Here is a 26,741-nt window from a genome sequence, read left to right as displayed (position 1 = left end):
CGCTTCTAAAGCCCAGGTGGCCTGCAAATAAACAAGCAGCTAAAGTCAAAACAATTGCACAGAGAGAGTGAGAGAGGGACAACCTAGCAGTGATGATGATAACTGCCTAATGACTGACCTTCAAGCTCCTGAAATTTCAGCTCCTGAGATATTACACATCGGAGGAATAAAAGGAGAAAACACAGCAATCGTTATGCAGCTAAAAATAAATGGATACACCCTGAAGATGGAGTTAGACACAGGGGGAGAGGGGTCTCTAATGCCATAACATGCTACCACACCTCCCAGTAAAAACAACTGAAATAACTCTAAGATCTATTACAGGAGACAGAATCAAAGTGTTTAGAAAATATATGGTCCAAGTACAATACAAACAACAGTAAACCATGCCAAGGCGGTTCAAAAGAGAAAGACCGCCTGAATGCTTTAAGGAACATGTGCCCTGATTATTATTAAATGCTTTCCCTTTTATAATTATAATTACTCATTAGATGTATTCTAATTCTCACTTGTAGTCCTGGGCCCGATGTAATCTTATTAGTTTGAATGGGCCCTGACAGCATTTACTGCACGGGGGGAAAGAGTGTTGGGTAAATGCCCACCCTCTGCTGGACATCATGACGCCCATATCATGTCACCCTTCCATATATAACCCTGTGTGTCAGTAGCCATGTTAGTCTAATAGAAGTAAAAGATGAGAAAGAATCACGTCTCTGAGTCTTAATTGTGTGAGTGCATATACAACATAAAATATTTGTTGAGGGAATGAGATGGGGGAGATATTGAATGATTTCTTCTCTTCAGTATTCAGTAGGGAAAAGGGTATGGAATCATATAGGATAAGAGAAGCCAAAGGGGTGATTATGTAAAATGTAGCGATTAGGAAAGAAGGGGTGTTGGAACTTTTGAGGCATATAAAGGTGGATAAGTCTTTGGGTCCTGATGAGATTTTCCCTAGGACCTTATGGGAAGTCAAGGAGGAAATAGCAGAGGCTCTTACAGTGATTTTTCAAAAGTCACTAGAGGATTGGCATATCGCAAATGTGGTTCCTCTGTTTAAAAAGGACTCCAGGTGTAGGCCCAGTAATTATAGGCCAATACGTTTGACGTCTGTGGTCAGTAAATTAATGGAAAGTATTCTTAGAGATAATATGTATATGTATCTAGAGAGGCAGGGAGTAATCAGGGACACAAAACATGGGTTTGTGTAGGGAAAGTCATAGGAACGTAGGAAGTAGGAACAGGAGTTGGCCAAAAATGGCCCATCGAGCCTGCTGCGCCATTCAATACGATCATGTTTGACAAATCTTGTTAATTTTTTTGAGGAGGTGACTAGGAAGGTTGATGAGGGTTGAGCAGTAGATGTAGTCTATATGGATTTCAGTAAGGCCTTTGATAAGGTTCCACATGTAAGGAAGGTTCAGGCGCTGGGTGTTAATATTGAGATAGTCAGATGGGTTCAACGGTGGCGAGAAGGTAGATGCCAGAGAGTCATGGTGGATAACTGTCTGTCAGGATGGAGGCCAGTGATGAATAGTGTGCCTCAGGGATTGGTGTTGGGTCCCTTTTTATTTGTCATTTACATTAATAATTTGGATGATGGAGTGGTAAATCTGTTAGTAAATATGCAGACAATACAAAAATAGGGGGAGTTGTAGAAAGTGAAGATAGTTTTAGAAACTGAAGAAGGATTTGGACTGCTTAGAAGAGTGGGCTGAAAGATGGCAGATGGAGTTTAATACTGATAGAGTGAAGTGCTTCATTTTGGGAAGAATAATCAAAACAAGACACATGCAGTGAAAGGGAGGGCATTGAGGAATGCAAAGGAACAGAGAGATCTTTGTATAATGGTTCATTGTTCTTTGAAAGTGGAATCTCAGATAGATAGGATGGTGAAGAAGGCTTTTGGTATGCTGGCCTTTATAAATCAAAGCATAGAATATAGGAGTTGGGAAGTGATGTTGAGACTATTCAAGGCATTTGTGAGGCCAAATTTGGAATACTTTGTGTAGTTCTGGTCCCCAAATTATAGGAAGGATATCAATGAGGTAGCGAGGGTGCAGAGAAGGTTTACTAAATTGTTGCCTGGATTGCAGTATCTAGAATACAGAGAAAGATTGGGTAGACTGGGTCTTTATTCATTGGAGCATAGAAGGTTGAGGGGGGATTTGATAGAGGTATTAAAAATTATGAGGAGATAGATAGAATAGATGTGAATAGGCTCTTCCCTTTGAGGATAGGTGAGATTGGAATGAGGGATCATGAGTTAAGGGTTAGTGGGGAAAAATTTAGAAGTAACATGAGAGGGAGCTTCTTCCCTCAGAGAGTGGAGGCTAAGTGGAATGACCTTCCAAAAAATGTGGTTGCAGCAAGGTCAATTTTGTCATTTAAGAAAAAGTTGGATAGGTGCATGAATGTGAGGGGATTGGAGGGTTATGGGCTAGGTGTAGGTAAGTGGGACTAGAGGAGATCATTTAAATCTGTATGGACTAGAGGGGCCGAGATGGCCTGTTTCTGTACTGTAATTGATATATGGTTATATGATTGTGATGGAGGAATGTGACATGTTGCCTATAAAGTATGTTGGTGTGAGTACAATGTCAGGCTGTTGATCATTGGGGCAGATTTCCTAATTTCATCCCCAAATGGTTGTGAGGAGAGCTTTGTAGGATTGACTTGGCATGGAGCAACATTGCTCCAAACTAATTTGGTGCTGAAATCAAAGCTTGGTGGAATATCCAGCCCCGTCCCACACTGTGACTGTGAACCAGTATAGTATTAACAATATGACCATCAAAGAAAGAGTCAGGCATTTGACTAAGGTGCCCTAAGGGTCATTTTCATTTGAAGCAAAAGTGTGCCATCTGTTATTTCTTAAATGGACTAAACACATTTCCTGCTTATATCATTCATCCTTCTCCGCACGCTATAATGGGGTACTTTCTTAGTTTGAACTCAATTACTTTTGTATTTTAAGTCTACATTGATAATGCTAACAGGACTGATGTTGGCCTTCCATACAGCTGGTGCTGTAGATTTAAAAGTGCATGGTAACATCTGTAAAAGCAATGACTAGTTCTCTAAAAAGCTTCTGTTCCAAACAAAACAGGAACAGCAACTCAAGTGCTTTGTGCTCCATAAATGACCACTTTGAGCATTAGATATAAAGAAAAGCATAATTCGCCAATTGTAACATCTTTACATCCAAAATGGCTTATAGAGAAATGTCCATGGGTCAGCAAAGGATAATTGGATTGCTATAAACGTTATATTTAAGCATGGTTAGTGTAGGGCAGCACAGTGAGCATAGGGGTTAGTGCAATGCTATTGCTGTGCCAGGGACCCAAGTTAGTATCCGGCGCCATCTGTACATTCTCCCTGTGTCCGGTTGGTTTTCTCTGGGTGCTGCGGTTTCCTCTCCCCTTCCAAAAATGTATGGGATTTGTAGGTTAATTGGGTATAATGTGCTTGAAGTTGGAATGGCCTGTTCCATGCTATATCTCTTAGAGTTGAAAAACAATTGGCAATATCTGTTGCACTATTCATGCCTAACAATTACATTTAATGCTGGAAGTGGTTTATAGTTTCTAGACTTTTGTAAGGATTCTGCTTATATCATATTTGCACCTGCTATATATCATTGAAATAGTGAGACAAAGCAAGTTTTTCAACAGAACAAAGAACAATTTCTACTTCATTGCCAACATAATAATCATTTCAGCCTTGCACACTTTGTAATGAATAATACATAAGCATTCAAGCTCCACTTCTTCCCAAAAGGAAGTGCCTTTTTCTCAGCAGTGGCACAAGATATGAGTGACTAATTCATTATTTAAACATGTCAGTGTTTGCAGCTCTCAAAAATCTTTGATTTCCTTTACACTCCTTGAACTGTGTTATAAGAAATATACTAACTTTAAGCTATAAAGTTCACAACTTATTATTCTGTGAAATTATTATTTTTCACTATTGTGGGAGCAAACGAGTGATGCATACTTTGTTTCTCACACACCTTGTTTTTTTTTAAACCTGTATTAGATAGTTACCTCGAGGGATGGTTGAATTAATGGTAGGTTGAATAATCAAGATTTTTAGTCATGTTAGCCAGCATCTTAGTCTGTGATTTACGAAGCTTGGATCTCACTTGTTTACCAGTTCATTTTTCATGAATCTGGGTAATGTATAATGTTTAAAAGTATCTGGCATAATGTACAATACCACAATTTTGCATGATAAATAGGTATTAATTAGACTTATAAAGAGAATTACAACACAAAGAAACTTGTGTTGTAATTCTCTTTTATAATGCCATGCTTTAGCATTTCAATTTTGCTTCAAAATGCATTATGCTCTGCTTTTGCTTGTAGCAACTTTCATAGGGAACTTCAGTAATGGAAGTGCTGAACAAAAATCAGTTGTGGTTTACATCTACACTGCTATAATTGGACCTGACAATGTAAAAAATGCTTTCAATCAAAATGTTGACATTATTCCCAATTCAACACTTCAGATATTGTTTCCAGCATGGATACGCCCTACAGGAATGGTTGCAATGGTTGTTCAGAAAGAGATTGATTCGTGATGGTTACAGCAACACCGAAGCATTATCTTCTGTATTATTGCTCTCTCTCTCTTTCTCTGTGTGTGTGTGTGTGTGTGTGTGTGTGTGTGTGTGTGTGTGTGTGTGTGTGTGTGTGTGTGTGTGTGTGTGTGTGTGTGTGTGTGTGTGTGCACCCATGCAATTCTGAATTTCTTGTGATAGGTTTCGAGGAACAGGACATCAGAGAGAATAATTAAGCATACAAAATAGAGCTTATATACTTAACAAAGACCTTGGAGATCAATTTGTGAGTGTCAGACATTTAAGACTTGCATTATCGATTTTATTGTGCAAGCTGCTCAATTGTTTCTTTATCTGATTACAGCTTTTTTTTAAAATCAGCATTATTATAATTCCTGGGTGGTGGGAAGTTAAACCCTGAAATCAGAGCTCAGTTGCCATAACCACAGTTTAGCAGTTTAACAAGCAGGAAATAAGTCTCTTGATTACTCTTATATACGAGGCGGGTGGTAATCAGAAAATTGCAATGTAATGACACAGAAAACACAGAAGGCATGTTTTACTAATTTGGAGATGATCTTATTCATGAAGTAATACTATTTAGGAAGGCAACAGTTGAGAAACATAAAAACAAGAAGAGTCAGTCATTCAGCCCCTCTAGTTTGCACCAACATTCACTGAGATCATTCTACACTGTATTCTAATTCCACACCTCTGCCTTTTTGTCTGTGATGCTAACGTTGCCTCCAAGGATGATTTTGAGACTGTCAGACCTTCATAATTTTACCCCATGAAACCTGTATACATAACACATTGGAAAGTTCATTATCTGAAATTGTTGTATTCAATTGTGCATGGTATTCTTAGTCAATAAAAGACAAAGCCCAGCCTTCAATCAGTCCTTCTACACCAGTTTTGCTCTTGGTGTGTTCCAAGATTGAGCTTTACCTGTTGCTGTTGATATTCTGTCGCACAAGACAATTAAAAGCATCCCCACCATCCTCTGTTTTGTGAATTTTTAGGCTCAGTTATTCAACAGTTTTCCATTCCTAACTGTAACTTTTTTGTCCTGTGTATCAAAAGTACACACTAATTTTCAATGCCCTTATATTTTTAATTGAATTATAATCTCTATTGTATTTCTATTTATATACATTTTTTTGCAACTTTTTCCTCTATTTTGCCTTCCTTCAATAAGCTTTACGTCTCTCTCTAGGTTCACAATGTCATTTGAACTTTAGTAAGCAACTTTTATTTTATTATTGGTTTTCAATTCATTTCTTGACAATGAATCTTTCATTTGGTAAATAGTTTCTTGCCTTAGGATAAGTTCTTTATGGAACATTTCCTGCTTCACATATCTTGTTACCCGATAAATGCTTCAGTCACCAGTGTGTTTTTTTTTGTGTATAAAACCAACTCTGTCTCCCTTTGCCTCAATCTCCTCAACCCTTTAAATCCACTTTGTCCCAAGTCACTATGGCCCGAATGATCCCAGGAACAGTTATGAATCTGGAGCGGTTCAGAACTGACCACATTGTTACAATGCTTCATTAATCTTTCTTGCAGAGGCTTGAGGCTTTATATCACATTACAATCCTAAGGGATTTGTAAAGCCAAGCTGCCTCATCTTCACATACAATTCCTCAGTAACTTTTACAACCTTTAACACAATATCCCCTCTCTACTCCAACTCCTTCTCCTAACAGTTAATGTCAAAACAATAATTGTCATTTGCTTTTACTGAGAATTAATTTCTTTAAGATTTCTTAATTGGCTTTCATTTCCTTAAGCCATCACGTACCACATCATTGGCGTCACAGTTGTTGTTGCAATTAGCGCAACGCCTTTACAGCGCCAGTGATTGGGACTGGGGTTTGAATCCCACACTGTCTGTAAAGAGTTTGTATGTTCTCCCCGTGTCTGTGTGGGTTTTACCCAGGGGCTCCAGTTTCTCCTTCTGTTCGAAACATACAGGGGGTGTAGGTTAATTGGGTGTAATAGTGCAGCACGGGCTCGTGGGGTGAACTGGCCTGTTACTGTGCTGTATGTCTAAAGAGATCATAGATTTAAGGTGAGATGAAGTTGTTTTCAATGGGATTTGAGGGAATTGCTTTTACACAGTGAGTGGCTGATATCTTACAATCACAGAATTGACAAGACTTTGGCAATACAGTATAGACTTGATAGGAGCAATTCAGATTAACATAAGGGTCAGCTCGTAGCATCCTAATTCCACTCCTGCATGGCCTGGTTCGAACTTAATGATTATTCTAATTTTTTTCCTACTACTTGAGTTTCAGAGATGGGTGTTTAGGGGAGATTCCATATCGATATTAACTTTGTCAATTGATACTGGAAAAATTGGGGCAAAGATTCACAATATTTCTTGCCACGGAGGAGGTTGACCACCCAAGGATATGGCCAGGACTTCCAAATATTTTGGTAAGCATTAAAAATTATTAAAGATAACCCATCAGGGACCACACAGTTACCAGTCTATGTCACTTTAATATCTAAAAGTGTGCAGCAAGTAAAGGGCTTTATAAAAGGTCCTTTGTGAATTTGGATTAGCCTCCACCTAACCTACTCTATTGTCACAAGCAGCATAGAGTCATGGCAAGAAAAGCCAACTGCCTCACAGCTGCAGAGACCTGGGTTTGATCCTGACCTTGGGTGCTCTCTGTGAGGAGTTTCATGTCCTCCCTGTAAATGCACGAGTTTCCTCTTTGTGATCCAGTTTGCTCTCACTTCCTTAAGATTGATAACTTAGTTGACCATGATAAGTTTCCCCTAGTGTGTAGGTGAGGTGTAGAATCTGGATGGAACTTTAGTTTTTTTTTTTAAATCATTTATAATTTAGAGATACAAAGCTGCCACAAGCAGGTACCACCAAAATACAGCCATGTGACCTATTAATGTACTAATTGCGTCCGTCTTTGGAATATAGAAGGGAGGAGGAGCACCAAGAGGAAACCTCCACAGACATGGGGAAAATGTAGAAACTCATTCCAGAGAGCGCCATATTGGAACCCAGATCACTGGTGCTGTAATAGTGTTGTGTTAACCACTATAAACCATGGAACTGATAAGAATGTGAAGAGAACAAAGATGGACATTATTATGGGTTAGCATAAATATGTGGTTGATGATCAGTGTGGACTAAGTGAGCCAAATATATGTATTTCTGCGATCTCCATCCACCCGGCCCCAAATATCTGCATCCTCAGAGGTGTTGCACCAAAAGAATCAATGCTGATGCTCTTAAAGACCTCATAATAGCATCTCTTTTCAGAAAGCTCAACACAGACACTTATGAACACCCAGTCTACAGGAGCTGCAAAGCATCAATTGGAAAGTCCACAATATTTTGCGTGAGTCAGAGACAATTTGCTCCTTTCCCAAGGAAAAAGAAAATGAGTGGTTTTATGCGAATGACAGAAAGATCAAGGAGCTAATCAGCCCAACATTGCTGTTCTTTCAACTCCTGTGTACACTAAAAAATGGCAACCACAACACAAGATTAGTGTGACCAGGAGACCTATTGCTCAATCCATGTGCTTGAATAGAAACAAAGACAGTAAAAGGGATGAGGGGGGCAAATATTATATTATACCCTTTCCTACCTTTGGCTTTTAGCTTAATTTGATCTCTTAATTGTTTGTTTTTTATATCAGCTTTGAATTAAGCCTGTGAATTATTGTCCAAACGCATGCATTGGCCAGCAGAGCTTTGAAATGGAGAAATGCTGAACATTCAATCAGGATTTTAATTGATTTGTTTCTGAGAATTTTTTAATTGATGTTCTGGACATAACACTTCTTGTCCTGATCTAAGATTTGAGTAAATAACCTATGTAATATTACATGTAATTTTATGTGACAAATATGAATTTACAGCTACAGCATTAAAATGGGTTAACTTTAAACTTCTAAGATGGTATTTGACAATTAGAGCAATGGAGTCATGTATCATGGATGACTAATAAGCCTAATTTATTAGCAGATTTATAGCAACTCTGAAGTTGGCTAGATATTTTGGCATGATGAAAGATGTGATTAAAGCTAAAAGAGAATGTGCAGCAAGAAATTTATTCTGAAAAACATATTATAATTGTGTAAAATGGTCTTTTAATTTTACATTATTTTAAAAGCATTTCAAATGCCATTTATTTATACTTGTTTTTGATTGCATAAAATAGATGGTACTTTATTGCTCCACATCAATGTTTAAATGTAGTTTTGATTGTCATGCTAATTTATGATGCTTGAACAAAGGAGACAACATGAAAGAATTATAATATCTATTCAAATCAGATTAATTATATGGAGAATTGCATTACAGTATAAAACTTACAATCACAAATTACAACCTTCAATTTCAGCTGTCTAGCTCCTATTAATCTTGATATTTAGGGTGCACAAGCTTTGATCTACAAAGGGACAATGAAAGGGATAGAGGCAAGTCCTGCTGGTCCGTGAGCAGTAGCTACTTATCTTGATGGTACACAAGGAAATTCCAATCTGATACCTTTCATTTTCTCCACAAACTAAAATAACAAACAAAATGAAACAATTCTTTTACTTTACATAGATCTGTATGATTATTAATGGATTTAAATGTAGTTTGTTGTGCATTGTGGTGCCTCTGTGTGTCGTTACTTGCTCATCCTGAAGCCATTGTAGTCCTGAGACTAAAAAGTGCTTACATATTTTAGTATCTTGCAGGTCAACTTGGTATTGAATCCACCTTAAATTGTATTTAAATTAAGGTTGGGTGCCTTAAAATATCCAGATCATACAAAAGAGCTTGATGGCACAGTCAGTCTTTGACCCCCAATTGAAATAATGGCAGTGAGGTCTCCTTTATTCAAAGGTGACGTTATTCAATTAGAATTCATTTTCTGTATTCACATAGTGAATTTGGCTCCCAAATGTTACTTGTTGCTTCATCACAAGCTGCACACCTGGTTCTGATTTCCAAAGGGATTTTTAATTTTGTCTTTCCTCTATGGATATTCCTTTGAATATCCACTGCATTTGCAACATTAAGAAGCAGAAGATTATGAGAGACATGGCAGGAACTGCAGTTTTACCTTAGATACTCAGAATTTTAACTTTGATCTGTTTAATTTTGGAATGGACAATCACATCTGTACACAAAGACACACAAAATGCTGGAGGAACTCGTCCATGGAAGGCAATGTTTCAGAGCAAAACCCTTCAGCAAGACTTTTGGTCCAAACATCTGCAGGTACTGGGCTCGTGCATTTGGATTGGGACATATAAAGCTTCTGTGCAAAAATGTTTTTCCAAAGATAACCATTGCAGCTACAGACCAATCAATTAACACCTATCACTGTGTGGCTCGGTATGACAATAACACCAACTACAAATTTGCAATTGATACCACGGTAGTGGGTTGTATAAAGGAAGGGAATGAGTCTGCATACAGGAGGGAGATTGAAAACTTGATTGGTGCACTGACAGCAAATTTTCACTCAATGTCACCAAAACTAAGGAGCTAATTGTTGAATTCAGAAAGGGAAGGCCAGAGGTATATAATCCAGTGATCATTGGGGGATCAGAGGTGGAGAGGGTGAGCAAATTTAGGTTCTTGGGAGTCACTATTTTGGAAGATCTTTCCTGGACCCAACACACTGAAGGCCTAATGAAGAAAGCATATCAGCGCTTCTACTTCCTCAGGAGTTTCTGGAGGTTTGGCATGAAACTAGAAACCCTGGCAAATTTCTATAGATGTGTGCTGACGGGCTGCATCACAGTCTAGTATGGGGATACCAATACCCCTGACCATAAAGCCCTGCAAAAAGGACATCACAGTCAAAACACTCCCCACTATCGAAAACACCTATAGGCAATGCTGCTGTTGGAGAGCAGCAGCAATCATCAAGGATCCACACCACCCAGCAAATGCTGCTGCCATCAGGAAAGAGGGATCGGTGTCACAAGACTCGCACAACCAGATTCGGGAACAGCTGCTACCCTTCCACCATCAGATTCCTCAACAACAAACTCAATCAGAGACTCATTTAAGGACTCTTATTTGTACACTTAATTGATTTTTAAATTCTCTCTGTATTGCACAATCAGTTTGCTTACATTCATTATCGGTTTACAGTCCTTTATTAGTTTACTTGTATACGCTGTGTACAGTTCTTTTTTTCACTACCAATAAGAGGTGATTCCATGTCACCTGCAGAGAAAGAATCTCAGTATGTGATGTCATGTATGTACCCTGACAACAAATCTGAAATTTTAACCTCAGTGGTAGTGAAATTTTTAGGAATGAACATCAAAGACCAACTGACATGGGAATTGATGTAGGAAAAATTAATTTATTAAAAGCAAATGTTTAACTAACTTGATGGAGGTTTTGGTTTAAATACATCAATGAATAAAATGGAATTGATGTGGTGAATGCATATGTTGATTAAAAAATGTGCTGGGCAGTAAGTTTTATATCATGACTGAGGCCCTATGAAACATAAGGGACAGCAGCAACAAGTATAGAAAATTGGCTAATTTACAAGAAACAGGGAATAATAGAGAATGATTATTTATCAGACCAGTGTTCTCCTGGGTTGTTAATTGGGAGAAGGATTAATGGGGAGATGAGCAGAGGATGGCACAGATCGGGAACTCATTTCCTAAAAGCATGGCAGAAGTAAAAACCCTCACTGAACATAAAAAAATTATTTGAGTATTTTACTTGAGGCGGTGTCTTAATTCTCTATCCTCAAGAACCACCCATTCTCTCTTCACTCTGCTACTATCAGAGCCTGAAGTCAATCACTCAGCAGCACAAGGACAGCTTCTTCCCCTCTGCCATCAGATTCCAGAATGAACAATGAACCACAGACAATTGCCTCACTTTGTCTTTTGCTTTCTCTTGCACTATTTTCTTTATTTTGTAAGGTGATTTATATAAATCTTTGCATTGTGACGCTGCCACAAAACAATGAATTTTGTGACATGTTCATGACAATAAATTCTGATTCTGATTCTGCCTTCTCCCCATAACCTTTGATACCTTGACTATTCAGATACCTATCAATCTCTCCTTTAAATATACCCAATACCCTGGCAAACTCCAGAGGTTCACCTCTCTCTGGCTAACGGAATTTCTCCTCAACTTTGCTTTAAATGGGTGTCCTTCAATCCTGAAGTTATACTCTTTTGTCATTTTTGCCACAGTTACTCTGTCCAGGTCTTTCAACATTCAAAATACTTCCTTATCTTTATTAGATTTTCATGGTATTTGGACACCTCTGCAAGGGTCAATATTTACTACTTATGCCTAACTACTCTTGAAATGTGGAAATTTCAGAAACCAGCTAACTTGTGGGATATTTTGGAGTGAAACCCAGAAGGCTGGTTTGTTGGGACAAAAGGTAATCAAGACGTAGTTCTTCATTGATGGAGTGAAGACTGGTAAACATGATGTTGCAGGCCGAGTTAACAACACTTGAGTTTTTTTTTGTCCTGAGTGTTGGCACCTCTGTGTCAGACAGCGATGCAACCAGCTCGAATGCTCTTCACCATACACTTGTATAAGTTTTTGAGAGTCTTTGGTGTCATACCGAATCTTCTCAAACACCTCACAAAGTATAGCTGCTGGCGAGCCTCTTCATGATTAATTAACATGGAGGCTCCAGGACAGATCCTCGGAGATGTTGACACCCAGGAATTTGAAATTCTTGATCCTCTCCACTACTGAGCCCTTGATGAGGACTGGTTTGTATTCTCCAGATTTCATCCTGGTCCACAATCGTCTCCTTGGATTTGATAATGTTGAGTGCAAGGTTGTTGTTGTAATACCACTCAACAAGCTGATCTTTCTCCCTCCTGTACCTTTCCTCATTGCTGACTGTGATTCTGACAACAACCGTGGTGTCAGCAGCAAATTTGTAGATAGCATTTGGATTATGCCAAGTCACACAATCATTGGTGTTGAGTGAGTAGAGCAGTGGGCTAAGCACACAGCCTTAAGGTGTGCCTGTGTTGATAATCAGTGAGGGGGAGACATTGTTTCCAATTCATATTGACTGTGGTCTTCCAATGAAGAAGTCAAGGATCCAGTTACAGAGGGGAGTGAAAAGGCCTAGGGTTTGGTGCTTGTTAAACCGCACTGAGGGTATAATGGTGTTGAGGTCTAAAATGTAGTCTATCAAAAGCAGCTGTATGTATGAGTTGCTGTTTTTGAGGTGATTCGGAGCTGAGTGGAGAGGCAGTGATATTGTGTCTGCTGTGGAGCAATTGTGATGATGGGAGAATTGAAGTGGGACCAGATCTTTGCTTAGATACGTGTCAATTCTGCCCATGACCATCCTCTCAAGTCATTTCATCACAGTAGGTATGAGTTTTACTGGGTGATAGTCATTGAGGCAGCTCACTCTGCTCTTCTTGGATACTGGGATGATTGAGGTCCTTTTGAAGCAGATGGGAACCTCTGACTGCAGAAATGAGAGGTTGTAAATGTCCATGAATACTCCAACGTTGTTTGGCAAAAATTTTCAGTAGACTGCCAGGTATGTCATCAGGTCCTGTTCCCTTGTGATGGTTCACCCTCTTGAATGAATATTCTGACATTAGCCTTAGAGAGAGATATCATAGGGTCCTCAGCCTGTTCAGGGATTCTAGTAGGAACTGTTGGGTTCTCGTTCTCAAAGTGGGCATAGAAGGTGTTCAGCTCATTGGGTAATGAAGCATTGTAGCCCTTCACTTTGTAGGATATAATGGCCTTCATTCCCTGTCATAGCTGGAGTGTACCTGTCTCTGTCCTTGAGATCCTCCAGAATTGCTTCTTTGTTTCTGAGATAGACTTCCACAAGTCGTACCTGAACTTCTTGTAGAGCTCTGGATTCTCAGGCTTAAACACCCTTGATCTCACCCTCAGCATGTTGTAAACCTTTTGATTCATTCAAGGCTTCTGTTTGTGGAATTCCCAGTTTGTGCACATGGGCACACACTCATTCACATGGGTCATGAAGAAGTTGCTGATGCAGGGGAATGGGGTTGTTACATAAGATTTAAATCAAGTTCGGTGGATTCACAGAAAAGCGAATCCAGTCACAGGTAACAAATAAAGGATGATATTTATTGTAAACAGAGGGAAATCGTAACAGGGAAGACACAAGACAACATGATACTAAAACTGTATAGGCATTCACATCACATACAGTGATCTCCAATACCAGTGGCCATCTACTCTATCTCTCTTTATTACTCACACACAGTAATATTTGCTAACTCTTACATGGTGGGGTCTTCAATGCACACTATTGATTCCCTGTACCATCAAGGTGTAGCTCAATGCTAAAGTTTCCTACACAATATTAAGGTCCCGATCTAAGGGTAGTGCACAACTAACCAATGACTCCTCCAGTAATGTCCACAGTTAGATGACCTGGTTTAGAAAAGTGTTTGTAGTCAGAACCAAGGAGCAAAAAGACTGGTCGGCAGCACGTGATTGGCTTCTAAAGTGCAGGAAGCTGAGGAGTCCGGCTAAAGTAATCAGTGAGTGATTTAAAAGGGCTAATGGTCAGGTGTGCACAAATGGATGGGCAGTGTCCAACCTTGATTAGGAGGTGATGTAACTTCTGACTAGGTTCCAGGCAGAGATGTCAAGTGACCCTCCAAAACCCACATTCCAACCTCATTTCAGATGGAGAACCCACATCATCCTCCACAATCCACATTACAGTGGGTGAGTGGGAGAATGGCAGAGCAGACTTAAATGGCCTACTTCTACACCTACATCACAGTCTTATGGGAATATGTGTCTATTCTTAATAGTCATTTTTTTATCAGCACTTTGGCATCCTGCAGCAGTTGTTCAGAAGCTACTCCTGTTTGCAGAGAACTACAGTTTAGACAGTAAAACCTTGATACTTTCCCTATTCCCTATCAATATGAAGGAAGATCTGACCTTCTCCAGAGCATTTCTCTCCACTTTCCAGTGAACATTTTGGTTCAAGTAATAGAAGCTCAAATAGACTTGAACTGCTTCTGTTTTAAAGGTTCAATTGTTAGGCCTCGGGGACACTTTCGAGCAATGGGACAATTACTCAGATATTGACAACAGAACATGAGAAATTGGAATAAGAGTTGGCTATCTGGCTCTTTGAGCCTGTTCTGCATTCCTTAAAATCATAGTTGAGCCTCTACATTTCCACACTATTTTCCAACAATATCACCATATTTTAAATTTAGACATACAGCAAGGTAACAGGCCATAGCACCCAATTACACCCAATTAACCTACACCCCAGTATGTTTCAAATGGTGAGAGAAAACTGGAGCCTCCGGGGAAAACCCACACAGACACGGGGAGAACGTATCAACTCCTTGGAGACTCTGTGGAATTCGAACCCCGGTTCTGATTGCTGGCGCTAACTGCTACACCAACAATCCTGTCCTAATTCTCTTAATGCCCAGAAATCTATCCACCACTGATTTTTTGGAAAATTTTATTTTTGATTTGCATCAAAACATATATATAAATTCTACATCGTAGAACAATACAATATAATAAATATGATACAAAATGATATATAAATTTAAAATTTTCCTTTTTATCCCCCTCCCTCCCCTCCTCAAAGGAAAATAAAAAGAAAAGAAAAAAGAGAAAACACCTGAATTTATTTATCATTCACGATTCATATATTCCTAACATATTATCCTATCCTGTACATATTAATTGGGAGGAGTGGGTATTATGGATGATGTAAATGGACTCTTACTGATGAAATCCATATATGGTTTCCAAATAATATAAACATTCTTAAGTTGTTTCCCTCAATTATAAGTAATCTTTTACAATGGTATAAAATTTTGAATTTCCATTTGCTATCTCTCAACCTTATAAAATTATCTGACTTCCATCCTACTGCCATACATTTCCATGCCACCGCTATTGCAACACTAAAAAAATTTCATTAATATTTGTCTAACTTAAATTTAGTATCCATGTCATATAAATCACCAAGCAAAACTATTCTGGGATCTTTTGGTATCTGTATTTCATAATTTGTCCCAATAATATTTAAATATTCAAATCTTTCCAAATTGTTTCCATTTTTAGACAAGACCAAACTGCATTTAATAAGGTTCTTGCTTCTTTGTTACATCTGAAACATTTGTCAGAACAATTTCAATTGAATCCATGTAATTTATACAGAATGTGGTATAATTGGTGCAAAAAAATTATATTGTACCATTGAACATTAATTGTATTAGTTACACTCACCTGGCACAATCTTGACCAGGCCTCATTGTGAATTTATATATTTAATTTTTTTCCCATTTTTTTTTACTTAAATAATTCCTTTTTTCTGCATTGTGTCTTGTAATTATATATACATCTTAGTAATACATTTCTCAACAAATGTATGAATTATTAAATACTCAAATGGGCTCTATTCCAGAAGTCTAAAATTCGCACCTATTTAAAAAATATATGATTTAAGTTGATAGTATGAAAAATAATATTACTTGGTATATTGTATTTCATTTGTTCAAAAGTCAAGAAAAAAGAACCTAAGATACAATCTTTTATCCTCTTTATCCCATTATTGTGCCAGATATCATAAAAGGATTATTTTAAGTAAAAGGAATAAGTGGATTCTGCTTTAACATCATCTTAGCTATTTTGTAGTTCTTAATTCCTCTTTGTATATGAATTTCATTACATATCTTGAATAAGTATTTAAAAATTGGTATTCCTTTCAAATATTCCTTGTTCCATTTAAACAAAAAAATGTTCTGGATTAATTTCTCCTATGTTATTCATTTCAATATGTACCTATGCTGTCTCCTCCCCAATTCAATAACAGGAGGATAGAAATCTTAATTGAGCTGCTTTATAATAATTTTTTAAAATTTAGCAACCATAATTCTCCCTGCTCAAATTTCCAGGTTAGTTTTTCCAAAGCTATTCTTGCATTTTATCACACCAATTAAATTTTCTTACATTTTTATTTAATCCTTGAAACAACTTCATTAGTATAGGAATGGGTAATAACTGAAATATATATTGCAACCTCAGAAAAATATTAATCTTTATACAATTTACCCTTCCTATTAATGGTATTGGTAAATCTTTCCATCTCTTTAAATCTTCATTTTTTTAAATAGTAGATAATTCAATTTAAATGTCTATCAATATTAATTCCTAAATATTTAATTGCTTCCTTTTGCCACTTAAACTTCATCACCTGCTTACTTAATGCATATTTCCCATCATTCATAGGCATCACTTCACTCTTTCCTACATTGACTTTGTAACCTGATATCAAAGCATATTCGGCCAATCATACATTTATTTTCTTCAATTATATTTCTGGTTCTGTAAGATATAATATAACATAATTTGCGAACAAGCTAACTTTATGTTCTTTTTCTTCTATCGTAAAACCCTTAATCTCATTATCTCTTCTTATCACTTCTGCCATTGGTTTTATAGCCAATACAAATAAGAATATGATAATGGGCATCCTTGTCTAGATGACGTTTCTCATGGAAAAGGTTTAGATATTTGCCTATTCATATAACCATGTAACAGTTTACAGCACAGAAACAGGCCATATCGGCCCTTCAAGTCCTCGCCGGTTCACTTGAACAACTAGTTCCCCCTCCTACTTTCCACCCATAACTCTCCAACCCCCTCATATCCAACCTCCTTTTAAATGACAGAAAGGACCCTGCCGCAACTTTCTCCTCTGGAAGATCATTCCATTCAGCCACCACTCCTTGATTGAAGAAGCATCCTCTAACATTTCTCCTAAAGTTTTTCCCCCTTACCCTTAACTCATGCCCTCTTATTCCAACCTCTCCTGCCCTCAGGGTAAAGAGTCTACTCACATCTTGTCTATCTATCCCTTGCATAATTTTAAATACCTCTATCAAATCCCCTCTCAAACATCTACGTTCCAATGAATAAAGTCCCAGTCTCCTTAATCTTTCTCTATACTCTAGATGTTGTAAGCCAGGCAACATTTTTGTAAATCTTCTCTGCACCCTCTCCACCTTATCTTTATCCTTCCTATAATTTGGAGACCAAAACTGAACACAATACTCCAAACCTGACCTCACCAATTCCTTAAAGAGTCACAGCATCACTTCCCAGCTCCTATACTCTCTGCTATGATTTATGAAGGCCAGCATATCATATGGCTTCTTAACCACCCTGTCAGCATGGGAATCCACCTTCAAGGAACCTCTGTTCCTCTGCATTCCTCGATGCCCTCCCCTTAACTGCATCTGTCCTATTTTGGTTATTTTTTTCCAAAATGCAGCACCTCACACTTGTCTACATCTGCCACCTTTCAGCCCACTTTTGCAAACAAACCAAATCCTTCTGTAATCCAAGAAAACCTTCCTCACTGTCCACCACCCCCCCTATTTTCGCATCATCTGCAATTTGTTTACCCAGTTAACCACCCCCTCATCCAATTCATTAATATAAATGATAAACAACAGGGGACCCAGCACCGATCACTCATCACAGGCTTCCATCCTGACAGACAGTTGTCCACCATGACTCTCTGCTGTCTATCTTCCAGCCACCTCTGAACCCATCTCACTATCTCTCTATTAATCCCTAGTGACTGAACCTTTCTTACTAACCTCACATGTGGAACCTTATCAAAAGCCTTACTAAAATCCAAATAGATCATGTTAACCACCCTACCTTCATCCACTTTTCTTGTCACCTCTTCAAAAAACTCAACAAGATTCGTCAAACATGAATTTCCCTTCACAAACCCATGCTGGGTGCCCCTGATAAATCCCTGCCTATCCAGATATTTATACATACTATCTCTAAGAATATCCTCCATAACTTTCTCTACCACGAAGTCAAACTTACTGGCTGATAATTACTTGGCCTGCACCTTGTCCCTTTTTAAACAACAGAACTACATTTGGATCCCTCAATCCCACCATACCCTCCCCCAGTGATCATTGACAAATCACTGTCAGAACCCCCTTTATTTGCTCCCTGACCTCCCTTAACGTCATGTGAAAAATCCCACCAGGACCACCTTAGCTTTTGGATGATTATACAAAGCTTTTATCCAATTTATAAAATCATTTGGAATTCTGAAAACATTCAATACTTTAAATAAAAAAGTCCCAATCTAGTCTATCAAACACTTTCTCCACATCTAAAGTCACTGCTGCTGCTGTTATTTTTAAATTCTGGGCTACATTTTATAAACATATAAATTTAACTATATTGTCTATAGATCTTCCATATTTAATAAAGCCAGTCTGATTTATATTTATTAATTTAGGTAAATATTTAGTTAATCTGTTAGCTAATAATTTGGATACAATTTTATAATCTGTATTTTATAATAATATCAGTCTATAAGAAGATGGTAATAAAGGATATTTCCCTTTTTTTGGAAAAACTGTTATTAATGCTGTTTTAAAAGATTCTGGTAAGTCATTAGAACCTCTCATTTGATCCAAAAGACACATAAAAATAGGAATTAACAACTCCTTACATTCTTTATAAAGCTCCAGAGAGAAACAATCCTCTCCCAGAGCCTTATTATTTGGTGAAGAAATCAAAATATCATATACTTCAACATCTGTAAAGAAATTGGATAATTTCATTTTTTCATCGACATTTAATTCAGGCAATGTAACGTGTGCAGCACTGGTTTGAATGAACTTAAGCACTGAGCTTCCTCAGCCTACTAGAGGTTCAACATCTTGTGAGTGAAGAAAGTTCTCTTTGAAATACTAAATGGCTTGCCCCTAACTCTGAAAATGTGTCCCTGTTCCTTAACTCCCAAGCCAAAGAAATTGTGTTCCTTATACTTAACCTTTATGCCCTTTAAGAATTCTGTATGATTCAATGAGACACCAAACCACACTCTTTCTTCTAACCTTCAGGGAGTAAAATGGCAAGCTACCCAACCTCTCCTCCCACAGGACCAGTTTACTGAATCCTCATTGTGCTTCCTTTTATAGTAAATGTATCTTCACTGAGGTAACAAAACAAAAGCTGTGCACCATATTCCAGGTTCAGTCTTGGCAATACAATTGTAAAAGGACTCCCTTACATCTGCATTCAAATCCTCTTGTAATAAAGGCCAATACACCATTTGCCCTTTAAATGACTTGCTATACTTATATTGGTCTTCAGCGACTTGGGGTAAGAAGTTTGAGGTAAATAAAAAAAATCTGCAGATGCCTCAATAAAAACATGAGGGTTGAAGAAGGTGGAGGAACACAAACTAGCAAGTAAGAGGTAGATACAGGTGGGAAAATAGAAGAGGAAGAAGCTGAGAAGTGATAGGGCTAAGCAAGTTGCAGTAGATTTCTAATAGGAGAAGGAAGAAAAGAAGTGTGGGCTGGAGGAAGGGAGAGAGAGAGTGTAATGGAGGATTTAGACCATGCTTTTGCTTATGCAAGGCTGAGTATCAGTAACCTACTTTGAGAATAATGTAAGAATCAACAGATATAAGCTAAATTACACCATGGGGCCCAGAGATGCAGTTATCTGACAAAAATACATCTGGTACCAAGAACTTTTAATCTTCCTGCTTGTTAGCCGGTTGCTGTTTGAGATTGATGGGATTTTGTTGGTCGCAGACTGTCAGGCGAGGCCTTGAAGCTAAGTAAATCATTGTATTCAAAGTGATAAGCTAGAATGGGTAATATAAGCCGTGGTCTCGCTGCTGAAGTATCAGACTCTCTGAGGGGTGGAAACGTCTCTCAGCAAGAAGAAGAACTTCTAGAGTCCAACCAACGTCCCGGTCGGGGGAGGTGGAGAAGTTGCTACCGGTGCCCCGACAACCTACTACAAGTGTGCAGTCATTGGCTCGATTTGGCAGTTGGGACCAGTCCAGGCGTTGACAAGTATAATTGGGAAGGGCTTGCATATTGTAGTTTGAAATCAGCTTAAGATTTTGTAATAAAGATTTTTTATAAACTGAAGTGCTCTCGGTGTGTGTCTCTGTCTTCTTTCGGTAGCTCAAACACTGTGAGCAATCTAAAACAAACAAAGTGAGAGGTACAGGTTTACCCAGGACAGAGAGATAAGGGAAAGAGAGAGGGAGTTGATGGAAACTGGAGGTCAGTGTTGATGCTATTTGGTTGGAGACTGCCAATATAAGCCACTATTATGAGTGGCCACAATTTAGCAGTGCATTAGGGCATGAAATTAATATGGTTGGTCACTGTTACAGCATACAATGAGAAGAGGCTCAATAAAATCTGCATTCCATCTCCCTAATGAAGAGGAGGGTGCATCAGGAGCACCAGGTGTAATAAAGGTAATTCACAGGTGAAGTGTTGCTTCACTCCGAAGGACTGTGTGAGGCCCAAGCCGTGGTTGAGGGAGGAGGTGGGGGCTGCAAGTGCTGCATTTCTTGCAGTCACAGGGTAGGGATTGGGGGGAGCATTGGGTAGGAAAAGATGAGTGGCCAAGGGGGTCGCAGAGGGAGCAATACTCTGGAAAGCAGAGAGGAGAGGGGAGGATGCGGTGGAATCTCATAGGTGGTGGTGGAAATTGCAGAGAAAGAAATGCTGGGTTGGTTGGGTGATAGATGAGGATGAGGGGTACCCTGTGTGTGGGAATAGAGGAGATGCGAGTGAGGGGGGCAGTAAAGGGGAAACTACATTTACCGAAGGAGAACATCTCAAATGTTTATCAAATTAATAAAAATATTTAAAAAAGAAAGGAGTCAGAGAGAAATATTAGATGTATGTATTGTTTAGATATTAATTAATTATATAGCTTTTATATAATACAATACAGAATAGGAATTATATATTAATTATACATAGTCTTATATAATTTTTGAAAAAAGTCAAAAATCCTTATGAGAATTTGACCTCATATTCTAATGCTGAGATATACATTGTGGTTATCTAAATAGACCAGTGGTTCTCAACCTTTTTCTTCCCACTCACTTACCACTTTAAGTTATCCCCATGCCATCAGTGCTCTGTGATTAGGAAGGGATGGCTTAAGGTGGGACGTGAGTGGGAAGGGAAGGTTGAGAATCACTGCTCAAGACCCAATTGTTACTGAAATATTTTGCTTGAGTAAAATTGTCATTGGTCCATTTCCTTTGGAGTTAGGAAACCGTGCACATTATGAGTCAATGAGGTATGATTAAAACAATGGTTTTCAAACATTTTCTTTCCACCTACACACCACCTTAAGCAAACCCTTACTAATCACAGAGCATCGATTGGCATAGGGAAAATATAAGGAAGGAAAAAGGTTGAGAAACACTGAAATAGACTTATCTCTTCTAGTTGTAGAAAAAAAATCAAAAATAAGAACAAAAGAAAAAAAGAAAAAAAAGGACCCCCACACTAATCTAACCCCTCCAACTAAACACAGTCACCAGGAAATAAATTGTAAAGAATCGAGTATCGGCTCTTAGACATCGGATAGAAAACCCCCAGAGCACCCTAAGTAATCAAATTATGATAACAGTCCAAGAATGGGCCCCATATCTTGTCTCTTTAACATTAGATCTAATTTTCTCCAAACTCAAACAAGACATAACACCCTGTTCCCATTGCATAGAGTTGGTGTTCTGCTGTCTTTCAAATGCTCTGAAATGGAACATTTCATCCTGGGAGTAGATGTAGAGGTGGTGGAGGAACAGACTGAAAGGATTAGAATGCTTCCAGGAGACAGGATGGGCAGAGGTGTAGTTAAGGTAACTATGAGATTACAGATAGTTTGTCTCCCAAAACGGACAAAGTTTATGAGCTAATCATGGATGCAAGAGGCAGCACCAATGTGGTCATTGATGAAATGGACAATTTGGCCATTTGGACCTTCGAGCTAGCACTGCCATTCTTTAGGATCATGGCTGATCAGCTACCCTGTTCTTGCCTTCTACCCATATCCCTTGACTCTGCTATCTAAATCTTTCTTGAAAACATCCGGAGAATTGTCCTCCACTGCCTTCTGAGGAGAAAGAGTTGAGGAGTCTTCCCTGTGTAGGATCACAGGATGAATTGCCCCACATTGTCAAAGAAAAGACAGGCATAGCTGGGAACCAGGGCAGTACCCGTGGCTGCACCTTGGATTTGGAGAAAGTGGGAAAGATTGAAAGGAGAAGTTATTAAAGGTGAGTATGTTTAGTCAGGCGAAGAAGGGTGGTGGTGGAAGGGGAATGAATGGTTCAGTCTGTTATCCAGAAAGAAATGGAGAGACTTGAGGCCTTCTTTTATCATCCCTTTATTTTCATGTCTCTCGGACTGACAGCCTTAGTTTTGTTAGCACTCAAAACATCTAAAGATAGATCATACTAAAATCCAGACAGTCATTCTACATTGAACAAGACAACTTCTATGATGAACGGATGGGTTCACCTATATTCCTTAAAGCCCTGCGATCTGACCAAATAAACTCAGACTGAAGAAAACCTTTTCTTTCAAAAACAGAAATATCTGACGAATTCAGCCAATGTCAGTGAAATGAGAAACTAGTTAATCTTTCCGGTGAAAGACCTTTCATCAGAACCAATAAAGTAACAAAGTAAATTAGTCAAAGCAGCAGAGAATATTGGGCAAGGCCATGGGTGAACAAAGGGTGGAGCTGTAATAGTATGCAATGATGACACCATTGGATAACAGTTGAGCTTTGATGCTTGAGTAATGTGTTGATAATGTGGTGATGATGTATTTCTGGGTCTCTGGTGACTGCTGAGCAGACCAGAATTCACATATTAAAAAAAAAGTAGGGAAGAATTGAGAGGAATGACATGTACAGATGGCTGGCCCCAACACAAACAGAAGGAAAGCTGTCTGAAGATGAACTGTTCAAAATTGAGTGCTGCAAGCTGCATTCTGCTTTCTGACACAGCTATCCATCAAAACTGGTCAAGTCAGTGATGGTGAGCTTCAAAGTCAGGACTCTCTTATAGATTCAAGACAACGTGTAAAACAATAAAATACCACCTTGGAGCAAAACCATTTCTGATAATATTTTTTGGGAGGTTCAGGGACCTGAAACATTAATTCTAAAATCATAGGTGATGAGTGGCAACAGCATGGTTGAATCATTTGCCTTTAATGAATAGCTTTTTTTTTATCACATGGTTATTGCTCATTGAATGCAAATTAAGTTTTATGATTATTTTAAAAAATATTGTAATAGTGACCATTTTGAAGGATGCAGGCCTTTTAATGTTTCCTATTACATTATAAAAATGTAGGTGGTGAAATGAGTTTGGATTTACTCCAATTCACAGTACAAATCTGATCTCAAAGGCTTCTTTCTCTACCTCCAACTACAATTTCACCAACACTTTCTTCCATCAGGTATTTATTTGGATTTCTTGAGTGAGGCAACACAGCAGTGAGGCCATGGACCATTTCCAGATTACAAAGGAGGAGGTGCTTGCTGTCCTGGGTAAGTAAGGGTGTTTAAATCCCCAGGGCCTAATAATTTATTTCCTGAGACCTGAGGAAGGGTTATGCAGATATTGAAGGGACCCTAGCAGAAGCATTTAAAACATTCTTAACCAGTGGTGAGCAGCCAGAAGATTGAAGGATAGCTAATGTTATTCTGTTGTTAAAAAAGGATTTAAGAATAATTCAGAAAATTATATAGGCCGGTGAGTCCATCAATTGTGGGTAAATTATTGGAAGGCATCCTAAGAGACCTTTCACCAGATGTAAAAATCATTATTTAGACTGTGTTCAATTTTCCTTTGTAAATTCAACCCCATTGCTCATATAAATAAAGGCAGTCCCAAGGTTACAAGCAACTCATACTTACAAACGGATTGTTCCCCAATCCGCACGTGTGTATAAACAAGCATAACTTTACGAATGTTAAATAAGAACCATAAGTACCTATTCCGCCTTACGTACAAATTCAACTTATGGATAGACCCAGATAAAAGAACTCATTTGTAACCTGCGAACTGCCTGTAGGACTTAATTCTGAGATGTCCTCACTGGGTCTCAACACCCCCTCTGTAACTAATCCTGGACTTCCTAATGGAAAGAGCACTGTCTATCCAGGTCGGTAGCAGAATATCAAGCACTATAATGCTGAACACTGACGCATCTCAAGGCTGTGTGCTCAGCCCTCTCCTATTCACGCTACTGACCCATGAATGCATCACCAGATCCAGCTCCAACAGTGTCATCAAGTTTGCAGATGACACACCAGTAGTCAACCTCATCAGAAACAATGCTGAGTAGCACTACAGAGAAGAGGTGGAAAATCTCATGAAATGGTGTGAGAGTAACAACCTGAGTCTCAATATGGACGAGCGAAGGAGATGATCGTGGACTTCAGGAGGGGACCAGGAGGACTTCCCTTCACTATGCATCAACAACTCTGTAGTAGGGAGAGTGGAGAGCACCAGGTTCCTTGGAAATGACTTAACTAGTGACCTATGTTGGACACTCAACATCTCCTCACTTGTCAGGAGGCACAACAGTAACTGCACTTCCTGAGAAGAATGAAGTGGCAGGGCTACCCGACCACCATTATGTCAACCTTCTAAAGGAGCTCTATATTAAGAGCATCTTGGCCTATTGCATCACAGTGTGGTCCGGTTGCTGCAGAGAAGTGGATTGGAGGTCAATCCACAGGACGAAAAAGGTGGCAGAGAGGATGACGGGAGTCTCCCTTTACCCCCCACACCCCAGCAATGTGATCTACTAGGATCATTGTCTGAAGAGGGTGTGCACAATCATGGAGGACCCCTTCCACCCTCCACACAGCATCTTTCAGGTGTTCTCATTGAGGAAGAGATATAGGAATATGAAAGCAGCATCATCAGGTTAACCATATAACCACTTACACTACAGAACAGGCCAGTTCGGCCCTACTAGTCCATGCCGTAGCAAATCCCCACCCTCCTAGTCCCACTGACCAGCACCCGGTCCATGCCTCTCTAGTCCCCTCCTATCCATGTAACGATCCAGTCTTTTCTTAAATGTAACCAATGATCCCGCCTCGACCACGTCTGCCGGAAGCTCATTCCACATCCCCACCACCCGCTGCGTAAAAAAATTTCCCCTCATGTTCCCCTTATAATTTTCCCCCTTCAATCTTAAACCATGTCCTCTAGTTTGAATCTCCCCCTTTCTTAATTGAAAAAGCCTATCCACATTTACTCTGTCTGTCCATTTTAAAATCTTAAACACCTCTATCAAGTCCCCTCTCAATCTTCTACGCTCCAGAGAAAAAAGCCCCAGTCTGCACAACCTATTAAGCAAAATATACTGCATTTTACCAAGGGCAGTGAGAATTCTGAACGACCAAGGAACTACTGACACTAACCATTGTTATGAGTCCAGATGACCCCAAGACCCAGCAACAAGAGATATTCACCAAGACAAATGGTTACTTAAACAAAAGTTGCTTTTAATTAACTTTAAACATGAAAACAGAATCACACTTTAACAACACTATTAACTTAACCCCCTTCTAATTCTAAGTGCATGTGTATGTAATGTGTGTGTAAGTTCAGAAAAGTTCTTTGGTTCACAGTCCAATCTCACTTCTCATTCCTCCAAGTTCACTGGTTTCAGGAAATTCTTATACTGTGCACAGAATTTCACATATAAAGTTCACCAGGTTTTGGTGTTTGAAAGATAAATGGTTACTGCTCAGGAAGGTTCTTGTTGGTTTTCAGAGAGAGATTTGTTGTTCACTGGACACCCACAACTGATTCCTTCTGATCAGCCACTTCAATGTCTTGCTGAAGAAACATGCCCCATCAGGGTTTTCCAGATGATAACCTCTTTCTTTCAGGTCACCACAAAGTTCCTTTTTGTTTTCCTTATTTCAAGTGAAACATTAGACAGCCAGTCCTCTCCTCTTGCATGATTCACAGAGGCTTTGACCTGGCTGAACTAAGCAATCACAAATCATTTTCCAAATGGGATTTCCCACAAGTTTTACAGCTTGTCCTGTTCCAGTCCCAGCTGCTGCTGCTGACTGTAAAACTGCAAAACTGATCTGTCTGTCTGTCTCTCTCTCTCAGAAAAACCCTGTTTGACTCTCTTACTTGAAAACCCACATGATCCTCCTGGATCAGCAAGTATCACTCCTGTCAGCTTCGACAAGTTCTTTAATCTGTTGCCTTTTTGTAAACAACAATCCATTAGTGAAGTCTCTTGGGCACTCTCCAAAGCTTTTGCAAAGACTGTTG

At 38.9% G+C, this 26,741-nt stretch overlaps 1 long non-coding RNA gene across 4 annotated transcripts in view; it reads left to right on the top strand.

The window, feature by feature from the left end:
• Positions 1-26,741, top strand: part of LOC138749031 (uncharacterized) — a 100,333-nt gene that overhangs the window by 7,222 nt on the left and 66,370 nt on the right. For all 4 annotated transcript variants that reach the window (XR_011348451.1, XR_011348378.1, XR_011348431.1 and 1 more), the window contains exon 2: positions 23,887-23,977. This is a non-coding gene — a long non-coding RNA (uncharacterized lncRNA). The remainder of the gene's footprint in view (positions 1-23,886; positions 23,978-26,741) is intronic.

The sequence above is a fragment of the Narcine bancroftii genome, chromosome 1 (genome assembly GCF_036971445.1).
Source record: "Narcine bancroftii isolate sNarBan1 chromosome 1, sNarBan1.hap1, whole genome shotgun sequence".
In the NCBI taxonomy this organism is placed as follows: domain Eukaryota; kingdom Metazoa; phylum Chordata; class Chondrichthyes; order Torpediniformes; family Narcinidae; genus Narcine; species Narcine bancroftii.
Note: the sequence above shows the minus strand (reverse complement) of the source record. Positions and strands in the feature narration are given on the sequence as shown.